Source organism: Sminthopsis crassicaudata, chromosome 3, assembly GCF_048593235.1.
Source record: "Sminthopsis crassicaudata isolate SCR6 chromosome 3, ASM4859323v1, whole genome shotgun sequence".
Lineage (NCBI taxonomy): Eukaryota > Metazoa > Chordata > Mammalia > Dasyuromorphia > Dasyuridae > Sminthopsis > Sminthopsis crassicaudata.
In genome coordinates this window covers 59292165-59315190 of record NC_133619.1, presented here as the reverse complement: position 1 = coordinate 59315190, position 23026 = coordinate 59292165, and the positions used below count along the sequence as shown (strand labels likewise).

Here is a 23026-nt window from a genome sequence, read left to right as displayed (position 1 = left end):
ACTTTGGCCTGAAGGATCCTGATGATACATGGCAGCCCTCTGGCCCGTGAGTGACCCTGCCTCTGCTTTGCTTGATCTTGCTCTCCTCCCTTTGATTTTCCTTGCCCCAAGCTTTGTCTTTCTTGTGATAACATTTGTCATATCCCTGATTTTGTGGGTTGGATGGGCAGCCTGATTCTAAGATTAAATTAAGTAGACAGGTGCTGAATGCAAAAGATTAGAGTTTGAATTTGGAGCAGGAACTAGGTAGTAGGGAGCACTCCAGAAGTGGAGATCTGTAGGAGAAAGACAATATTTGTTGTCAGTTTCAGGCATGATTAGTTCTTTTACTTCTTCATATATTATTTTGGATATTGAAATGTTAGAGTTCAAGTGGTATAGTAGTATATTATTCATAATAATAGCATTTATAGAACACCTTAAGGTTGGCAAAATGCCTTAAAAATATCATGTCATTTGAGTTTCACAATAATCCTGGATATTAGGTGCTATTATTATCCCCCTTATATAGATGAAAAAACAGAGGCAGACAAAAGTTAATTGACTTGACACAGGATACACAATCAGGAAGTGTCTAAGATTCAGTTTTTTTCACCCAACTCCAAGTCCAGTGTTGTATCCACTGGTGTTTATACCACCTAGCTGCCTACTGGATCATGCTACTAATACTGACATATCTGTTCCATTTCATGCAAACTTATTCCAGTTTTATCTCTTACTTGGGGATGATTTGCCTTAGTTTGATTTATGGCCAATTTTTCTGCAGGCTTGTTCTTTACATATTGCTTTTTTTTCCTTATCTGTGAAATGCAATCTGTTGTGCTCTTTCTCTTTGCTATGTTTTGTAATTGAACAGTATTCTAAGAAATACATAGTCAACATCAAGTCATCCGATATGTAAAGGACTTCTTGCCTTTTTTTTTCTTTTCTTTTGTAAAGATGGTGGCCAATTATTTTCTATCCCCAATGGGAACAGAATACAAGAAGATGGGTTTAAACTACACTGTAAAGTATTGGGTTTTATGACATAATTTTCTGGTGTTAAACATGGTCTATCTTTTTAATTAAATTACAGAAGGAGACTGTGAAATTTTTCCTGAATATTTACAAAATTAAAAAAAAAATCTCATCTGGGTAAAAATATGCTAGTTATAAATATTGCTTTGTATATTTGGACCTATTTTATACAAGAAGAAATAGAATAGAAGAAAGAACATTTCAGCTCTTGGATTCTGTGATTCTGACAACATTGCCAGGCCCATGGATAGATATTAGTGTATAATAGCCAAATTTCCCTGTTTCACTGTAATATTGTTTGACCATTCATGGATCCAGTAGAATTAATTTTCCCCTTTATATCAAGTGAAATAATACCATGTTTTTATTCTTAATCTATAGTAAAGCAAATCTTCTGGAAGGACAAAGTATAAACACTAAAACACTTAGCAAAAAGAAGTCTTTACTAAAATGAGAGTGTGTTTGCAAGCTTAGTACTAATTTCTATTTCAGAGGATACTCCACTAGATCCAAGAACTTATCAGTCTGAGTACTCCTGCTGGTACAGGGAAGGAGGAAAAACCTGAAGCATCAGAAATGACAGTGAATGAAAGCACCAACTATGGAGGCTAACTCTAGATTTGCAGGAGCCATAGGTGACAATATTGGAGGATCAGTGGTGGAACAATGGGAAAATTCCTGGATTAATGGAGCATTAAGACTTTTGGACCAAGAGGAGGATTAAAGAGATAGAGGAACACACCAGACAAATACTATAGCTGTCAAAGAGGAAGGTGGATTTTACATTGTTCTTCAGTTCTTTCCACTTTCAGGAATGTTCTAAAGAGGATAGCATTTTAAGGGAATTTTGTTGATTCCTGGAAAAGGGACCAATAGACATAATCCAAATTCTAATGTCCCTATGGGAAATCCTGGTCAGGGGTACAAGTTAAAGAGACCTTTTGTGAGAAGCTTCCTAGAATTAACATGGGGTTAGAAAGACATAGCTTCAGTTCTGGGTCAGGGATTACACTAATTTTTTTTTTAACACCAGTTCTTCATTGGTAACATGCTATGGTCTAATCCTACTCACTCAGTTTTTCCCCTTAATCTTTTGGGTAAGTAGCAACTGGAGTTCTTTGGGTATGATAGTAGTCTCAGATTTATAATCAAATAAGATTATTAGATGAATATTGGTTTTTTTAAAAGCCTTTGTATCAGGGAGAAACTGTGTCAAATGAACCATGGAATTTCCATCTGCCATTTCAATTGTGGACCTAGTTACATTTTTTCATAGAACATATGACAAATATTATATAACATTATTTATGCTGAAGACACCTTGTTTGTGGAGCAACTCTATTTTGTCACAACCAAATCACATACTTTTTACAAAATAAGAAGACATTATAGTTTTTATATTATTCAGCCAACTATATGGCTATAAAGATGTGGCTGGCTAAAGAAAACCATCTGTGAAAGACTGATATGCATAGACTAGCCTCGTAAAGATTTTATAGTCATGAAAAAGATGCCATATGAATCAGTACTTGCTGATATCTTTGGTTGTTGTTCAGTTCAGTTTGGAACTGCATTTGGGGCTTTCTTTGCAAAAATACAGATGAGGAACTGAGGCAAACAGGGTTAGGTGACCTGCCCTGGGTCATAAAGCTTGCATGTGTATAAAATCAGATTTGAACTCAGGAAAATGAGTCTTTTTGACTCTGTGCTTGGTACTCCACGGTGTCATCTAACTCCCCAAAAACTTAGGTACATTTTTTTTTTTTTTGGTAAAAGTGTCATCTCTGACCATTTCCCTTTTTTATCCTTTCTCTTTTTAGAAATGATGAAAATTGGTCCTTTAATGCCTTTAAAACTATAGAGTAAGTCATTCAGCAAACATTTGTTAAATACTTATGATATTTCTGGCAATATGCTAAGTTCTGGGGATGGAAAAAAGGCAAAAAAATAGTTCTTGGAGCTCACAAATCAAGCAAACCAAATGTGTATGTGTGTGTGTGCGTGCACGCATACAGACAAGATCTATACAGAAAAACTCAATGATAATATCAGAAGGAAGATTCTAGTATTAAGGAGGACCAAGAAAGGCTTCAAGCAAAAGGAAGGATTTTAGTTGAAACTTGAAAGAAGCTAGAAGTGGGGAAACAAAGATGAAGATTCTAGGCATGGGGCAATGCTCTGAGGATAGAGATGAAGTATCTTGTTCAAGGACAGTATTGAGTTGTGTGTCATGGATTGTAGAGGACATAGTGGGGAGGAAGGTGTTACCTTTAGCATGAATTTCTTTTGAATATATTTGGCCAATTTAGCCACATTTCCTGGCTTTATTTTCTTAATTGATATGGCTAGTTCTCCAAATAATGCTTTGGGTCCTGAGTCAGTACAATATATAGAGCTGTCATTACCATTGTTGGCAGGAATAAATCATTACAAAAATGCTAGTTGACTTGTTTCTGAGCATTTCTGTTTGTTTTCCTCCTAAACTCACCTACAGATGTTTGGGGATGATCTAGTTTGATTTGATTTCACACTAAGACCTCTATGCTTTTGTTTTCTTCTCTTTTTGCTTTCTCTGAAGTGATAGTATTCAAATTCTTTGGTTATTTTCTTCCATATTCTTTAGTAAATAAGCATATTTTCTTACATGGTGTTATATTTGGATATAGTTTCCCTTCTTGGTAAGGAGAACATATCTGTTGATTACATTTCACCCTTATTGTTGTGGGATCTGCTTTGTGTGAGTCAAATTTTTCTAGGAAATGGTGAGAATATTTTTACCCGCGTCCAATCCTCTTTTTAAAAAACCAAGTCATCAGATTAAGTTGGAGATGCTATCGCAGTACACAGGGGCACCTTTTTAATTTTTCCCTTAATTCTAATTTGGTATTTACTTTGACCTTTGCTCTAACCAGGCTATGATATAACTTCACCCAGTCAACCACTTCTGAAATGACTGCTACATCTGCAACCAGTTGTTGTCTGTCTATTTGGATCCAGTTGATTCCTCTTTGTGTGTAATGTTACTTTTTCTTGTGCTTTCTTGACTCTAGTATTCATGTCCTTGTAAATGTGAGGTTTCCATTTATTTTTACTTTTCTTTCTCATTCCAGTGGAGTTTTTGATACCTTTTCCCTCTCCCCTTTGTCATGCCATTTGTCTGCTTTCATAGGTGAAGTCACTGAGGGTAAGGATGTATGATGACTATATTTAGTGTATCTGATCACTCTTTATAGACTTCCCTATAAAAAGATGCAAATATGGTGGTATGTTATCTGAAATCATTTTTGATAGGGCTGATTGGTTCTTGTCACTTTGAGAATCAGAAGGTGGGCTGATCATATGCCTGATAAAATCATCTTTCCAGTTGCCTTTGGACTTGCTTTAACCCCTCAGAAACTGAATAATAGGCATTTATTACTTTTGAAGAATATTATTCATCACAAGATAAGTCTTTGTTTCAGGCAGAAGTTTTGAGTCATTAAAATGCATTAAAAGGAGGGAAGGAAATAAACATTTATTAAATGCTGTTTATGTGCCAGGCATTGTACACATAAATATTATCTCATTTGAACCTCACAACAACCCAGTGATGCAGATACTATGATGATCCTATTTTACAGTTGAGGAAACTAAAATATAAAGATGTTAACTTGTTGAGAGTCTATAGAAGATATCTAAGGCTGGATTTGAACTCTCATCTTTCTGACTAAATGCAGTGCTTTATCTATTGTACCACCTAGCTCTCAGCACTAGCTAACTTTCTTCCATCCTTGTTTCAATTCCGGTCCCCAGTTAGAACTGTCATTGAATCCTACATAAAATTGACTTGTACTTTTTGTATACTTGTTCCTTTATTCACCTCTCTGAGAGGACTTCAGGAGCTATTATTCCCATTAGCTGTATCCTTAATATCTCCTAGTTTCCTATAGAGTGAAAAAGTGGTATAGCTAGGGTTCAGTTCTTCTGGTTGTATCCCAAACGTTTGGTGGCATATTGAGGGCATCTTGAAAGTAGTGACAGCTGAATTAATGTCTGTAGACAATCTGACATTGTGTGATGGCTGGTGCTTTCTGCCACTTTTCCCACTGATCTACCATGATCACTGCAGAAGTGAAAGGGACTGAGGTCTTTTGGAGTTTTGTCTGTTACAGAGATATTTGTAGCATTTTAGTATCTCTCAGGCTGGTTCTTTGATAGACATAGTCCATATCCAGTCTTTACTCAAAGCTTTTCCAATTTCATAGGGACTTGCTAAATATTTTCTTGCTTTACCTTTAGCTAGCTCCTCACAGAATAATTTTCAGTTGACTGTATCATTTATTTATTAGGAGAAAGAGACTGATATTCATCAAAGCTTTCTTTTATTCTACCTCCATGTGAAAAAAAAATACAAATTAGACTTGATTGGGCGATTCCATTATCTTAAATAAGAAAGACCTAACAGATCAAGAGGTGGAAGAAAGAGGTACCTTTTACAGTGATTAACTAATTTTTTTCATGACTTTTTTTTAAAGGTATAAATAACTTACTTATGATGCTATTGATGGTGAATACTTTGGTAAGCCATGCTTGTCACTTAGGAAAAACCTCTGATCATGCATGACACTGCTCACTTTCCTCTCTCTGATCTAATAAATGAGCAGAAATCATTTTGATGTGCTGGGAGAGCTAAAACCATATGGTTTTGGTGTGGGAGCCTTTGTGACCTTTGGGCTAAATTCTTCAGGTTATCTAGTAAGCAATAGACATGACAGGACTCTCTGACATCATCACTCCTTACCCCTTGGTCTAGTGAAAATGATATTGAACTGGAGAGTAACTTCACTGAAATATATATATATATATACACATATATATAATATGTGTATGTATGTGTGTGTGTGTATATATATATATATATATATATATATATATATATATATATATATATATATGTATGTATATTTTCATTAAGAAGCCTAGAATATCCTTTTGGTACTCTGGGATCTCTCTGTCAAGATATTTTTATATGCATAAAATAAAATTTAGTGCAGGGTTATAAACTAATTATATTGAACTATAATTTTTAAAAAATTTAAAAAACAAATCATGTACACCAAGTTAAGAAGTTTTTAGAGAGATCCCTTTTCTTAATGATGAGGGAAAAATAAATGTGAAATTCTTCTAATTCCTTGAGGAAGAGGAGGGAAGGGAAGGAAAGAGATCAAATAAGTTGAAAAATATGCATCCTTGTTTGGCTATTTCAGTAAAATAACAGTAGACTGAACATGATTTACTCATCTACTAAAAATATGCTTATAATTTAAAAAAAAATTACCAGCCTTTCTCTTGGTAGCAAATTCTTCTGATAGTATCTCTGTGAAAATAAATCAGGAACCTTACCAAATATCTTCACATTTATCTTTACAGCAGACTAAAAATAGAGAAATAGTTGGTACCCCTATGAGAATTGGAGGAAAGCTGAGCCATTCCTTTAGACACTACTGTAGCTAGCTGACTGGCTGGCCACCATTCAATATCTGTTCATCAGAGGTTGGACTTCAGAGAAAGCTGATCCTGGCTGAAATGCAGGAAGTTAAGTCCAATCCCCACTGCCTTTTTTTGGAGGCTGTCTGAAGCAACATGGCTATGAAAAGGCCCTTCAAACACAAGGAAAGGAAATCCTTCCTGAGACTTCTGACTACAGACAGAAATTAAAGAAGTATGTGGCCCTGGCAGAGAAACCAAAATCCCCAGAGAAACCAAAGGCTGTTGAAGCAGAGAGAGCTGGCATAGATGTACCTTTGACTGAACAGTTTCTGTTATGTGCTGCCATTTACCAGGCATGTGACCTTGGCATTATTCATAATGATATGATTTATAAACAAGCTAAGAATTGCAAAGAGCTTTATTTATCTTATTTTACTTGATTCTTACTTTTGAGGCAATTACTGTGGGTATTATTATTCTATTTTACACATGAGGAAACTGAGGTACTTGCCTATGGTCATGGAGCATGAACCCACTTGTCTCCTGATTCCAACTCTAATACTTTTTCTGCTCCTCCCATGTTGTGTTTCTGAGCTGGCATTCCTCATCTATAAAAATGTATGGCTAGATTAGGGGTCCTTAACCTTTTTAGTTTCATGGATTTCTTTGGCAGCCTGCTGAAACCTATGGACCCCCTCTCCAAATGGTGTTTTTAAATGTGTAAAATAAAATGTATAGCATTACAAAAGAGACCAATTCTATTAAAATACAGTTTTTCCTTCTCCAGTACATGGCTAATGCCAGAAATTTGTTTTGCACAGCTTATATATTTGCAATGACTTTCGTTTTTCTTGTTTTCTTAATGGGTAGAGGAGGGGGAAGGCAGAGCATTTGGAACTGAACATAAAAAAAAATTGAATATAAAAACAAAGTGCCAGTTACAACAAATTTTAGGTGTTAGATACTGTACTTAACACTTTAAAATTATGATCTCATTTAATTCTTACAATAATTCTAGGGTGTAAGTGCTATTATTTATCCCCATTTTGCAGATGAGATATAATGATTAAAAATGACTCTCCCAGGGTTACTCAATTGCTGAGTGTCTGAGGCTAAATTTGAACTCAAGCCTTCCTGATTCCAGATCTAGCACTAGATCCACTGTGCTACCTAACTTTCTGTAAAAAAATAAAATTCTCAATTTAAAAAAAATAAATTCACAGACCTTCTGAAATTTATGGAGTTTATGGATCTTGGATTAAAAATCTTCAGGCTAGATAATTTCCACAGGCATTGTTAGCCTGAGATTCTCAGATTTAACCTCAATTTAAGTAGTTCTTTAAGAAACTGATTAAAACAGATTATTGTAAATGACTTGTAAATGTCCCATATTGCTGAGACTTGGAACTGGTGAGGATGTAATAGTAAAAATAATACTAACATATTGAGAAAAAAGAGTTTGACTCAGTCTACCAAGAAAACTTCAGAATTCTCTGTGGGAATTAGGAAGCTTAGGAATTTACCCCCATTTTCCTAACCCCCTCTCATCCCCTCTCTTTCCTTCTGTCCCCCCCCCCACCCTTTCTGCAGCATATGCTAAATAAATTCTTGGCTTCCATTGTAGTCCTCTCCACATAGAGTACTAGGCTATAGAATTCCCATGATGAGACCAGATGAAGAGGGAAGACACATGAAGGGCAAGACTCTTGGTGATTGGCAATGACTATTGTGACACCGGGGCATGAGAGTGACAGCTGCTTGTTCATGGTTCAGAAAAAAATGATTTTACATTTTGAATCTCTCAGCCTTGCAGCTCAAGATAAATGAAAGTGATTCCAAACTGAATCAGAGCTTCCCGAAAGGACACAGAACTAATATTGACTTTCTGGCCAAAATGTGGGTTGTGTGTGACGACAATAGCAAAATTATCCCTTCTGGGCCTGTCAGCAAACTGTTAGTTTTAAGGAATCCAAGGACTTGTGGGGGGAAAAAAATAAAAAATAAAAAAAAGTTTTCATAGTTAAATGCATTTCAATTTCCCCTGTCCCTTCATATCTCCCAGTTACCATTAGCATTTATCTTAGTTTATCTGTTTTTCATCTCTAGAAGGTTGTAATAGTAATCCAAGTGATTTATTATTGTACTACTTAAAGGAAACCAAGTGACATACAAGAAATCTCATATGAAGCTAAATTGTTGCTTTCATACCAGTCTCCTCTATGCTGTATTTTTTTTTTTTTTTTGCAAAGATGAATCCTTGGTATCTATTATGTATGAAGCTATGAAAAGATAAGATGACCTTAATAAATGAATAATTGATATTTGCTTATAAAATACAACATTTAGGCCAAAAATAAGCACTGATTGCTTGGAAATTTTTAGAGGAAAGTTAAAAAGTATCGTGTCTTTGGGCCAGGGATCATGTCTGATTCTCTATAGCTAAAAGAAACTATATAGCCGCCCCTTCAACCCTTCTCCCCCAAATCATGCTGCTTAAAACTTTACCAGATCTCAACATGTAATAGTCTTTCTTTGGATTTTTAAAATCTGGTTCTCAAATTCCTTTCTTAATTTGGAATTTCTGAGAGAGGCTCCTTCATTTTATGTGTATCACAATTATTTTTCATTTTATACTGTTATTTTTTTTTCAGTTTAGATAGAACAGTAAAAAGAAAATGTTAACCCTTTCCGATATTTTGTCTCCAATAGAACAGATAGGTTACATTGAAGCAACGATTTTAATCTGCAGGCCACTGAAAGCTTGCCTTTGTAACACAGTGCCTTTAGTCCTCAAGAATTGCAACCTGGTCCGAGCCAGATTAGTTTTACATGTGTAGATAGCATCTCCCATTCTCAAATTTGTAATATGAATCCTCCAACCAATTTTCTTTTTCTTCTGGCCTCAGAATCCTTTCCCAAATGGCCCTGAGTCTACTTTGCCCTTCCTGATTCTTGCGCCTCTTAACTCCTGAGAAAGCTAAATGACCTTAGTCAGATTGTTTAATTTGGTTTCTTTCCATTCCTCATCAAGGCTGCAAGTCTTTTCAGCTTTGTGGGACTCTTAAACATCTTTACAACACTGGCACATCTATTTTGAAATCATGCCTTAAAAGGTAATGAATATTTTATTTCTTTCATGCTTTTGTCTTTTCAAAGTATTTTATTCCCATCAGTACATACTCATCTTAACCAGTATTTTCTGATATTCATAGTTAAGTGGCACTGTGAATAGTGTTGGATTTGGAGTCAAATAGATCTATGAATCTGCTTCATATACACACTAGCTGGATGATCTTGGGCAAGTCATTAAAACTCTTCTAGCCAGTGGATATCTTCAACATAAAGAAGATCCAACTCACTTCCAATTGATCAATGATGGACAGAATCAGCTACACCCAGAGAAGGAACACTGGGAAGTGAATGTAAATTGTTAGCACTACTGTCTATCTACCCAGGTTACTTATACCTTTGGAATCTAATACTTAATGTGTAACAAGAAAATGGTATTTACACACATATATTGTATCTAGGTTATATTGTAACACATGTAAAATGTATGGGATTGCCTGTCATTGGGGGGAGGGAGTGGAAGGAGGGGGGGATAATTTGGAAAAATGAATACAAGGGATAATATTATAAAAAAAATTACTCATGCATATATACTGTGGGGAAAAAAATTCTAAATTAAAAAAAAAAAAAAAAACCTCTTCCAGCCTCAGTTTTTGCAAAATCCATCAGCAGGCATGAAACTGCACCTGAAAATGAGGCTGCTTGACCGGGTTCTAAAATGTCTGACTTTCAGGCACGACCACAGTTTCCTTTTAGCAGCTACCAGGTGGGAAATGTGGTTAATTCTCCATCAGTACAGTATGATTTGAGTGACGAGAAAGAGCAGAACTTGGTGAATGTTGTGGCAATAGTTTCAGTCTCCACAATTTAGTAGGGTCTGTTTTTAAAAGGTAGTATGAATGGAAGATGGATAAGGAAGTTATAAAAAGAGTATTCCTGTTTATCACTAGGTGTGATCAGTGAGCTTTGAGAGCTCTTTCAATTCTTAGAATCTACCCCTATCTCCATTTACCACTTTTGTTTCCATTGCTCTTTATTATCACTTATAGTTCTGACTCCTTGGGATTATGCTGTGCTTTGATTTATAGACACATAGCCTCACCAGAGTGAACTTTAGAGTTTAAAACAGATGGACTCTTGCTATATAGAAAAGCTTAGGATCCTTGAAACTTCTGTAGTTTTCCAAATGTAATCCAGCCAAGCAACCAAGCACTTATTAAGTGCTACAAGAATCAGGAGATACAAGACAAAATCAAAGTAGCTCCTGCCCTCAAAACTCTTATAGTCTATCTTTCCACTCTCCTCTTCCTATTCAATTCTCAGCCCATGTGGGAAACCTGGGACACTGATGCATTGTTGGTGGAGTTGTGAAAGAATCCAACCATTCTGGAGAGTAATCTGGAATTATGCCCAAAAAGTTATCAAAATGTGCATACCCTTTGACCCAGCCATACTACTACTGGGCTTATATCCCAAAGAAATACTAAAGAAGGGAAAGGGACCTGTATGTGCCAAAATGTTTGTGGCAGCTCTTTTCATAGTGGCTAGAAGCTGGAAGATGAATAGATGTCCATCAATTGGAGAATGGTTAGATAAATTATGGTATATGAATGTTATGGAATATTATTGCTCTGTAAGAAATGACCAGCAGGAGGAATACAGAGAGGCTTGGAGAGACTTACATCAACTGATGCTGAGTGAAACGAACAGAACCAGAGGATCGCTGTACACTTCAACAATGATACTATACGAGGATGTATTCTGATGGAAGTGGTTATCTTCAACATAGAGAAGAGCTAATCCAATTCCAATTGATCAATGATGGACAGAATCAGCTACATCTAGAAAAAGAACACTGGGAAATGAGTGTAAACTGTTATTTTTACCTTCTGAATCCAATTCTTCCTGTGCAACAAGAAATTCGATTCTACACACATATACTGTATCTAGAATATATTGTAATATATTTAACATGTATAAGACTGCCTGCCATCTGGGGGAGGGGGTTGGGGGAGGAAGGGAAAAAATCTGAACAGAAGTAAGTGCAAGGGATAATGTTGTAAAAAATTACCCATGTATATGTACTGTCAAAAAATAGTTATAATTATAAAATGAAATAAAAAACAAAACAAAATAAATAAATAAATTCAATAACTCAAAAAAAAAATTCTCAGCCCAGCTCATTGTCTTACTATCCAAGCTATATATCCTAATGGACTAAATCAGTGGGCTGCTCATACAGTTGCATATCATAACTGGGCCAATATCTGCTCTTCATTGACTTGGTTTTTACTAGCCTCATCTCTCTTGAATGGCTATTAAACTCACTGAAGTATCTCTATAGTATTCTAGGATCAATCAGTAAGCATTTATTAAATGCCTATTATGTACCAAGCATTGTGGTAAATGTTGGGATATAAGGAAAATTTAAAATATTGTCCTTAACTCTCAAGGAAGAACTTATAATCTAGAAGCAGAGATATATGAATATATACATACAAGATGTACATGTGATAATTGGAAGTTAATATCAGAAGTCAGTATGGGAGAGGAAAAGAGAGGAAAAGATTTAGTTCAAATCCCTAAATATTAAAGGAAGCCAAAGAAACTAAAGGCAATACATAAGTGATAGCCAGTGTAAGAACAAAATTGGGGGCACATTGGTTATCCCCAAACAAGACACTATCTATAGAATCCATTTGGATCATGGCATGGTGAATATCTTTGGTAGTTTTTTTCTCCTACTATTTAAAAGAAATTACTAAAGAAATTTCCAAACCACTGTTTTCCCTTTCCATTTTTTCTTTTCTTTCTTTCTTTTCCCCCCTCTCCTTTCTTTGAGAGTGTGACAAATATATTTAAAAAAAAAAAGCATTGAGTACATTTACAATTAGCCTACTAATATTAGATAGCGAATTCTTCCAGAATAGGAATTGTCTTTTAACTTTCTTTGTATTTCTGGCACTTAACATGGCAGCCAGTATGTAACAGATGCTTAATAAATATTTGGGACTTGACTTAGTCCATTTTATTGATGAGGAATCTGAAGTATACAGGACTATAGTGGCTTACCATCTGTCATACCTGAAAAGTTCTGTATCCAAAGCTCCCTCTCAACTTCTAGCCCCTCTATTTTTTTCAATGAACTTGTTGTTCATCCCATAGCACCATATAAATCATGTAAGTGCTTGCATTCTCTGGGTTTCATCAAATTGTTTTTGTTCATGTGGTTTTTTGCTAAATGAGTGTATCATCTGATCCCACATGGCAAAGTCAAGCTCCAAGTCTGTTTAATTCATTCCCATTGAAAGCCCATGGAAAACTCATAAGACTTCATGCTTTTATTTCAAATATGAAATAGGAATTATGGGCAAATTAGATTGACCCATCAACCTCTGGGTGGTGAAGGCCAGGAGTTTTTGGTAAATATTCTTTTAACACAATTCAACCTAAGGCTGTCACTTCAGTGCCTTTAACCTTGGAATTTCAGAGCACCACTGACTTTTGCTTTTGTTTTTTTTTTTTCCCCCTCACTATGAATAAGAAGAAAATACTTTGAAAATATGGAATCTACCTCAATTCTTGATTTTCACTGTTCACTAATACTTAGCACCAAACTGTGACAGTAACTCTGAGAAAAGAAAAAATTAGACCTAGGTGGCCTAGTAGGCAAAGTGAAAGATCTGGAGTCAGGAAAATGTGAGTTCAACTCTTACTTCAGACATTTTGTAGCTGTATAGCCCTAGACTAATCATATAGTCTCTCTCAGTCTCAGTTTTTTCACCTGTAACATGGGGATAATAATAGTACCTACCTCATAGTACTATTACCATGAGTAAGGGTTTTTGCAAACCTCAAAGTGTTGCATAATATTTATTGTTGTTGTAATTATGATGATTTTTTTAAAAAGTGATTGATTGGAATGAAGACTAAGAAAGAAGGGGAGGACCTGCCTTTTTACCTTTTCCTCCCCAAACCTACTTCAAGTGTAAAATTTAACTATAATGAAAACTTTTAAATCAGAGATATCTGTGCCTATATCAAATTAATTTAAAAAAACAAACAAACAAAAAAACATTCTTAAGTAATGTAAAAGGTTCAAGAAGTGATAGAAGTTAGGAAAACATTTGGGCAATGTTTTCCTAATTTCAGTGGCAAATTAGTTAGACCTCAATTTTGCTTTTGTGTGTTTTGAGTTTTGTTTTTAAATCTTAGAACAAAACAATAATCAAGAGGGAGAAAGCCCTCTTTGTGCAAATTACTTTCACTCCACATCTTTTGTATCTCTAAATATTATTTTCTTAAAGAAAAATGAATTGGCGGATCCATCCTGCCACTCTTAGAAGAAAATTGAACTTAGTTTCCCAAGTATAGCTGGCACAAAACAAAACAGAATTGAAAAACCAAACAAAAGAAAAACTCTTCCTGGCTTAAAATACTTAGGCTTACATGGTTCTGTCTTGAACATCATGCTGCTCTTCCAAAATGTCATTTTGATAAGTTAATATAAATGAATCAGAAACATCTGCACCCCAAATCTGCCAGAATACACAAGGGTTTAACAGTTAAGTAGAAGAATGTCTGACTCAATGTGTTTTTGGTTTTAGTGAATCCAAAATGTTTTGAAAAATAGTTAAGTTCTTAAGATGTTTCTTGAACTTGAAGGGCAACTGGCTTCTCCCATCCATTCCCCAAACTGGGAGTCATTTCTCTTCTTTGTTCTATCTTGCTATTCCCCTTGGTACTTCTAGAAGAGACTCTCACTGGGGAGAGATTCTTTTTTTCTGAGTTCTTGAAGAGTAACTAGTAACTCACCACCTTATCAAGAAAGGTCTCCCTTCTAAGCCTTCCCCCCAATACATTTAGTTAATAATTGCTTCCTAAGCAGTTCTTCATTACATATTTCAGTCTGAATGTGGCTTAAAAGAATTCATTTACAAAAAGGAAAAAATGTCTTTTTCAGAGTGCTGATCCTAGTCCTGGATTGGAATTGTGCCACCATTGGAAACCATCTCAAAATATTTAGGGGATAAGGAAAATGACATAATTAATAATAGTACTTGTTTGTCCTGACAATGGGGAAGTGATGGTCCCAAAATCAGGCATCTTGAGGAGTGGAGGAACTAATGTCTTTTGATGAGAACAGAAATCCTGTCAATGTAAAAAGACTACAACTAACTGCTGATAGTAAATACCATAGGAGAGACCTGTTAAATTCCCCTAGAGACTGCCTCTTCTTGTTTGGACACTGAATGAAGAATCTGGGCAAATGCTAACTAAGCAGATGAAAGTGATTGGCAGGCAGTTTCCTTTCAGGTTCCATTATTCAAAGGAGTTGTCCTTCTATGTTATTGACCTTCAGTCTAGCCATCCTGAAATTTTAATCACCAAAGTACTGTGCAGACATCAGTTAGGTCACCCAAATTGTAATTCTATCTGGATTTTCAGATGAAAGAGGAAACCCTTTCGTGTTCTCAGGGCTTCTCTTTCCCCCTTCAAGGGACACTGTCAATCTTTCTTAAACTTCCTAAGTAATCATAATTTCTTTTTCCTCATAGGTGGGAAAGTCTTTATTATCTGGATTTTTTCTTTGACTGGTAATTAAAAGTAACCTGGCAGATAGGCATAGGAGTTTGGGGAGGGACATGTCTATTGCACCATCAGAAAGCAATTTTAATATGCCTTCTTTCGAGTCTTGAACTGCTAATTAATGTCATACCCTCACTATGTTTTGTTGAAGTTTGGCCATAACAAAGGTGTTTATACCCAATTTAAGGCCTAGAGCATTTATGTCTTGTCAGAGCTAGCTTTATTATGGTCTTCATACATCTTTGCACTCTTTAGGTCTCGTCACCTTTTTAAAAAATGCTATTATTGTACTTTTGTGCTGTGGTATAATATAGACTGCTGGACTTTTGGAGTCAGACCCCAATTCAAATCCTTCTCGAGACACTGTGTGACCTGGGACGAATAAATTTAATCTCTGCACATCAGAACACACTTTCAATTTTGTTTTCATTTGAGTGCTTGAAATAATTCTCTGGTACATAGTAGTTGTTTCGTAAATGCTATAAATTTGAATTGAGCCTCAGTTTCCTCATCTTTAAAATGTTGATGATAATAGCCCCTACCTCCATGATTTTTAGGAGGATCATAAAGGCTACTGTTTATAAATTGCTTTTCAGACCTTAGCATTAGGAGATTCACAAGAGTGAATCTCCAAGTCAGTATGTTCTGAATTCATGTTTTCTTTCTGATGTGTACTTGCCCTTCACCTCTCTTAGAGAGTTTAAACCTTAGAGGGGTTCAGTTCAACTTGCAACTCTCTAAAATCTTCCTTAATAGAAAGAATTTCCTCTACCAGCAAAATCTTCAGTCTAGAAACCAGGGAAGGGTGTAGTGGAACTATCATTACCTCCCTTGAGCAGACTTTTGACTTTCTCTTAATGCTGCTGATGTTCATAGCTTTTTGAATGACAGTTGACATCTTGAATGTCCAAAATGTCCAAAGTTGCTAGAAATTCTTTACATGAGCTATTGTCAGTCCATATCAATTAGTCAATAAATATTTATTAAGCCCTCACCATAGAGCTTCTTCATTTGCTGTTGTGCAATTAATTTCTTGAATTCAAGTGTATACCTTTACATTTATTAAATGATATCCTATGGTATTTGACTAATCATTCTAAACTGAGATCTTTTTGGCATCCCAGTTCTGTCACTGAGAATGTAATCTATCACTTCCAGCTTCACATAGTTTATTTATAATAGATAACTTCAGGGTTCAGTAATAAAGAAAAAGGTCATTTTTTAATATGTTTAATACTTCTATATATTGTGTGTTGGTCAGGTAGTGATGAGGAATGTTTTCAACAAAGATATTCTATAGTTGTATTATCTACTTGACCTTTGTCAGTATCTGCTCCTATTATAAATCTATAAAAAAGGAATAATGATATTGGCTGCTAATGGTATCATAACACATTATCAAGTGCTTTGTAAATTTTAAGACAGGAGAATTACCTTCCAAATGATAACCAGTAAAACGTAAAAAGGACCTTTGAGCTCATTTAGTTCAACCTACTTGATTTTGTAAGGAAGGAAACCAAGGGCTGGAAGGATGAAATGATTTGTTCCAAAGGAACTTTATTAGCAAAGAAGGGACTGGAATTCCTGGGTCAGTGTTCTTTCCCCTATACCAAACTGCATTTCTATGTTTACAGTATTTTTGCAGCCTCTGGCAACATTTTTTAGTGTCAAAAATTTGTTTCTGATCCAATACATAGTTGTTTTCACCAACACTCCTACTTTTGTAATATTCTCATGACCCCTTGACAGGCTTTTGGCATCTCCTGGCAGTTCACATGTCCTAAGTGGGAACCACTTCTTTACCCAAAAACATACAGGTTGATCTGTGATTGCACCAATGGAAAGAGGGCCTCACTGGCACTGCTCTCTACCAATACCATTTAGAAATAGGTAGTGAGTGCCAGAAATAGGAACTGAATCTTGATCTTTCTGACCAAAGTCTAAAATACTTTATCCTCTACACCATGCTGCTTCTGACTAGATCCTTAACCTGTTGTTCCTGAAATTGTTTTGTTTTGTTTAAATTTTAGTGCTGTACTTCAATATAACTGGTTTCCTTTACAATTTTATTGACTTTATCTTATACATTTAAATATCCCTGCCCTACTTACTATCCTGATCTCCTCATTTCTTTTCTTCCTTGTTTAGCTCAAATCCCAGAAGTGATTGGACCCTTCCAGAGGGTATCCCCTATATATACTACTTCCTTTCTAGGTTGTACCCCAGATTATCACAATGCCTTTTCTTCTCCCCAAATTCTTGCTGCTTTTCTCAGTGGGAAAATTTTGCTAGTTAAGTCTATAGCTGGAAGGAATCTTAGAACTTAGGACATTAAAATATATGTGTATATATTTTATATATATTTTTTATATTTTATATATATATATATATATATATATATATATATATATATATATATATATATTGTTTATGTGTAGACTTAAAAGAAAGGCAATTGGCCAATCCAGTACGTTTCTTTCCTAGTACCTGCTAGACAAGGCATTGATAAGGAAATATTATATTTTACTTAAGTTTGGATGTACTTAATATATATTTGCTTTCTCTTTCTTCTCAGCCCCTAAGTCTACTCTTGCATTTTGCTTTTAGGAATTAAATACAATTGAAGATTTTCTTTTTTAAAGATTCCTCAATCTTTTTACAGATTCTCTGTTTTAGAGAGACAAAGAATTCTGTACTTTTTAATCACTGTCTCTTTCAAATATAGCCATGACATTTTTGCCAACATATAAATATATGTACTTTAATTTCATATTTTTATCTTTTCCAACTTAAGTGATCATTTCTTATTAAGTATACCAGTAAAGCAAAATCCAAGAGAATAGAAACTGAGAGTAGTTTTTCCATATCAAAATCACAAAAACATATAAATATTCCTCCATAGTTCTGATTGAAAAAACAATTCAAAATACTCACATATATATATATATATATATATGTATATATAAAACATACACACATGTCCTATTATCTGGGCTTAACTTAATCTTTAAGTGAATTTGAATACTAAATTGGACTGTAGTCATTAAGAGATGAGCACAAGAGTCACTCATCTCTTGGAAACGTGGTCTTTTCTTGAAGTTTCATAAATGTATTTATTGAACAACAAAGAAAAGACATGAGACTTGAAACTTTCTCATATCTAAAATCCAGAGATCAGAATTTGGCTAACATAGGCCCATCTCTTTATAAGGTATTGGGAAGTAGGTTACAAGCATTAATCTCTGAAGATTATACAGTTAGTGAATAAAATCAGGGAAAGAAAGAAGGAAAGGGGGGCAGGGAGGAAAATATTGGACCTTTCTTATCCATGGCACTAAGGATTGGTTAATTATGGTTACTAGATGCCATTACATTGCAAATTTTTATTGATCTTGAAAATGTTTGCTTCCAAAAATTTTTGTTTCATTAAATCTATAAATTGGTTTTTATAACTATCACTTAAGATTTGTAAAATAATTTCAAATATTATCTCATTTTGTCCTCAAAAGAACCCTGTGAGGCAGGTGTTATTATTATCTCCATTATAAAGATAAGGCAGACAGGAGTTAAATGATTTGCCTGAAGTCACAAAACTGTTGTGTCTGAGGCTGGGTCTTCTTGACACTATCTGATACTCTATCTACTATGCCATCTAGCTTTTAAAAGATATTGGGGGTGGGGATGGGGCAGCTAGTTGGTGAAGTGAATAGAATACCAGCCCTGAAGTCAGGAGAACCTGAGGTCAAATCTGGTCTCAGATACTTAACACTTCCTGGCTGTATGACCCTGGGTAAGTCACTTAACCTCAATTGTCTCAGCAAAAAAAAAAAAAAAAAAAAAAAAAAAAAAAGATAGGTGGGAGAAAGATATTGGACAAGCCTTCACATCCTGGGTTGAAGATGACTGATTATGTACTAAGGTAGGAATATTTTACATCTCTTGCTAATCAGGTAACAATGGAAGCAGGGATTGTAGATATTTGTTTTTAAGGAGTATCTCATAGTCACTTCATTTTAAACATTCTTGTATTTAAGTATTCACTTAGGTGATATTTGATCAACATGTATTCTAATGAAAAGTAAACTTTAAAATTGATGAGGAAAAAATATAAGTGTCAGTGTTTTGGATTAGTCAGATAGATCTGTGATCTCATAATCTCTCCCAAAATACTTATTTGAGCCTGCCAATTTAGGTAATTCTTGTCGGTGCCCTCCCATGAGTTCACTCAATGTACTAGAATAGGAGGGCAGTGAGGGCTTCATCACTTTGTCTTAACATTAAAAAGATGCTAGTGTAGTACTAAGGGATAGCCATTCTTTATTCTTCCCTCTGGCCATATGACTAGCCCCTCATGTTTCTATTTCTCTCTCTCTCTTTTTTTTTTTTTCTCCATACATTTATTTGAGGTCGTCCTTAATTCTGGTCCTCTTTTGTAATGAGTTGTGGCCTGCTTAGCCCTACCATATGGTCCTCTGAGTGATAATTCCTTTTTAATACTGTGAAGACTTTATAACTCTTTGGATGACTTACAACCATACAACAATACTAATAGATTAATTTAAAATAGACCTTTCATTTGAGAAGACATTTGTGGTCATTGAAAGAAGTTCACAGTTTTCTAAAGGCAATCCAGTCTGTTATCCATCTTCTTTTTCATTCTGGGCCTAACTCTTCTTTTATTATTATGATATTATTAATTATTAATTAATTATTCCATATATATTAGCAAACACTTGACTTTGCTTGGTTTAGTTAGCAAAATCTGCATGAATTAAGTACTTCAAATTTGTCAATACTAGATAATAAAAATAAAGCAGAATCCAGTTTTTGTCTGAAAAGAACAGAGTTATTTTATGGTTTTGTCCTTAGGCATAAGGTCAATTTATTGTGAAGTGTTTGTCAAGATCTTGGTGAGTTATCATAATTTTAAATATTTTGTCTGATGAAACAAGTTCCTTAATGTTTAAAGATAAAACACTCAGAATCAGACAATAAACCAAACTCGTTTCTAAACAAATCTTTCAAAAATCAAATGCCAGTGAGGTAGTATTTATCAGTTGAAAAATCATGCATAAATCTTTTTTGATGTTATTAAAAGTAAAGTGAGATGTCTGATCTTTTTTAAAGTCTCTTATTCACATCTTTAATCCAAGCATAGGAAATGAATGAGAGGACTGATAATTATGCTGAATATTTTCCCTTTTTTTTTTTTTATCATTACACATTTTATAACATTTCTATATCTTTAAATATTATTCTAATGAGAAGTCAAACGTTTTGGCTCGGTGACAAGAGAAATGAAAGGAAAATTAAAATAAATCAAATTGTTTACTAAAAAAATACATCTTATTTACCAATATAATTTTAGGAAGTTACAATAAATAGTTTTGTAATTTTGTTTATCTTCAATATAGATTAAACTAGGGAATAATGATTGAGAAAGTATTTTTCCAAATATTTACAATCAGGCCTTAGAGGACAGAAATAAAACCCTCTTGTAATCTGCTTAATATTATTAGAATGCATTACTTTCTCTCTATCAAATGAATATTACTCTGTCATAAAGATTAGATTATGGTAACACCATAGCTTTATTATACCTTGTTTAATATCAAGCAAGGTCCAGTTATCTAGTTTCTCCCAGATATTTGCATTTTATGATTTATGATAATGGTAGGTATACCCCATTTATATTTTTTTATCCATTTTTTTTATCCATTTACATTTTCTCATTTGGTAACATTATCATTTCCCATGGATTTAATTATAATCCCTATACATATAATTCCCAAAACTACATGTTCTAGTTCTAATCACATATAAACAATTACTCATTGTAAATCTTAAACTGGTTGTCCTACAGACATCTAAAAATGAAGATTATTATCTTTCTACCAAAACTCCGCTTACTTCTGAAATTCTGTAATTTTACTGAGGGCTCTACCATCCCTCTAGTCATACAGGTTCAAAGCCTTTTGTATTATTATCAATTCTTCCTTTCCAATTAGCCTGAATATTTAATTAGTTACACATATCTTATCATTTCTGCCTCCATGATGTTTTTTCACATTCCTCTTATTTTCTCCAGTTATATGGCCGCCACCTTGTATCAGATTCTCATCAACTCCTGCCTAAATTATTGCAATAATCTCTTAGATAACTCTCTGTCTCAAATATGTCTTTTTTTCCAGTCCGTTCTCTATAAATCTGCCAAAGCAATATTCCTAAAGTATAAATCTGGCTATGTCATTTCCCTTGTCCATAAACTCCAGTGGTTCTCAGCTAGGGTAATAGGTAATGCCGCTGTTTGCATTTAAAGTCTTTCCCAACTTGGTCTCAATCCATCTTTCTAGCAGTATTTCACATTACTCCCCACAGTTCAATGAGACCATTCTTGTGTTGTTATTGGTCATCTTAAAAAAGGAAAAATAAATAACAATATGGCACTCCATTTCCTGTCCCCATGCATGATTCCTTACCTCTGCCTTTCAGAATTTCCTAAGTTTCTTCAAAGCTTAACCCAAGTGCAACCTTCTGCAAGGGAACTTTCCTGATCACACTCCCTTTACTCCTGTTAATACCTCCCCTCCTCCATCATCTTTTATCTACTTTATAACTATATATGTGCATGTTATCTCTTCCTCATTCTCAAAATATAAACTTTTTAGGACACGAAATGCTTTGTTTTTGTGTCTCTTGTGTCTAGCACTTTGCCTGGACATAGAAAGAACTTAATAAATAAATACATGTTGATTGATTGATTAGTGATTATTTTTCTGGTATGGAAGTAAAAGTTTTAGGTCAATAATTCCAAATTTATATTTACAAAGATGTATAATCTTACTCCTTTTCTGATTTTGGGTACCTTATCATATCTGCTATGATACATAAACAGACAAACACACACTTCTAAAAAGAAATAACACGATAGTATTTTCACCTTATTGCTGTTATTGCTTGCTTGGCTTTTTTTTTTCATGTTTTTTAAAATTTTTGATCTGATTTTTCTTGTGTAGCCTGATAAATATGGAGATATATGTAGAAGAATTGCACATATTTAACCTATATCAAATTGCTAGCTGACTTGGGGAGGGTGGAGGAGAGAGGGAAGGAAGAAAACTTTGGAACACAAGATTTTGCAAAGGTAAATGTTGAAAACTATTTTTGCATATATTTCAATAAATAAAATACTATTGGGAAAAAATAAAATAAATAGAATATTACCAATGATATTTATAATGTATTAGCAAGTATGCAAAACCATTAGGACTTACAAATGATGAGTACATTTAACTTAGTTTTTTATATTTTTTTGTGTTAACTTTGTCTTATTTTTTGATAGAATAGAAATCTGTTTTTGGAGTTTTATTATTCAACTGATGCCTTTCTTTTCTCATTTCTTATATACCTGAGGGGTATTTCCCATTTGTTTTTATATAGCCTAAATATATATATTTTTTATTCTTCTGAAAACTTTTCACTATTTCATTTGTCATCTGTTAGGAAAAGAGGGAAAGAAACCAAAAGTGAAAAAATAAAGTAGTTTTGTAAGTCTTTTTAGCATTTTCATCACATGTACTTTTAATCATCCTTTCTTATAAGAAGTCTGAGGGACTTTACTCATTTTAAGGTTGGATGAATTGACATAGAAAGGGAAGTGACTCTTCAGGTATTACAAAGCAATATAATTCCTAGTCTCTAATGTAATATCTCATAACATAACATAACACAAAAATGAGATCTTAAATCCATTACATTTCCTTTCTCAGATGGTACCAGTATCTCAAATTTTCTTCAGTTTTTGAGTCGTTATAGTATTTCCTTTTTTATCTGCTTATTTAATCTCATAAACAAAAACACTTTCTATGTAGATGAATGGTAT

At 34.3% G+C, this 23026-nt stretch overlaps 1 protein-coding gene across 2 annotated transcripts in view; it reads left to right on the top strand.

Annotated features, from left to right (window-relative positions):
• The window catches only part of SGPP2 (sphingosine-1-phosphate phosphatase 2), a 125148-nt gene that overhangs the window by 22161 nt on the left and 79961 nt on the right, over positions 1-23026 (top strand). The window lies entirely within an intron of this gene.